Below are 851 nucleotides of genomic sequence, written 5' to 3'. Positions count from 1 at the left end.
GCTCCATATATTTTTGTAAATTCTTTGGTCAACCACTGTATCGGAAATATTGTCTTTGTTGAGCGGTTTTCCATCAGTCAGTGGGTAGCAGAGAAAGTCATGTGCTTGCTCGTTCGAGAGGATGTCGACCATCCGAATCCAAATTCGAGTGCTAGTGCTACTTGCGTCAAAAGAGGCACCGTAGCTATATCTGAAGGAGCATGCTGTTTTAATGATATACCATACTTTTGTTTTACAGAATGCCATGGTTTGAAATAGTTGGTACAATATGCCTGATTATGGGTGAGATCATTCCTATTTGTTTACTACGCTGAATTCTGCTGTAGAATTCGAGGTGAGCTAGATCGTTGTTTTGTATCATTCCGCTTATCGGTATGCAGAGATGTGGGTCTTCAGAGGTTGTGAATGATGAAGTACTGGAGATTGGTTACTGCATCAGTTCTAAGCCCATTTCATTCAATTTGTATTCAGTTCTTCCATGTTAAACTTTACGAGGAGTGCAAAGGCTGTTTTTGTAGATGATATTGTATTACATATATGACGAGAGACGCTTGGTTCTGTAAATAGTACTATGAACAGAATTCTTGCCATGAAATTGTAATCCGTGTTCTTGTTTATAAGTAACAGCGCAACTCTTTATTAAAATCTGTGTTGCTTAGTGATTTAACAGATAGATCGTTCTATTCATGCTTTGCTTGAAAGAGAGCGCCGCCATCTTGGTGCTGTGAGGTCAAAGTAATAGTAGCTGAGGTGAATGTCATACTGATCCCGACGAGAGTGGTTGAAGCTTTGCAAACCAACGCACACCTTCAATTTCGGTCGACCCTGTCAGGATAAAAATTTGGATCTTT

Source organism: Schistocerca serialis, chromosome 3, assembly GCF_023864345.2.
Source record: "Schistocerca serialis cubense isolate TAMUIC-IGC-003099 chromosome 3, iqSchSeri2.2, whole genome shotgun sequence".
Lineage (NCBI taxonomy): Eukaryota > Metazoa > Arthropoda > Insecta > Orthoptera > Acrididae > Schistocerca > Schistocerca serialis.
This window is presented reverse-complemented; position numbering follows the sequence as displayed.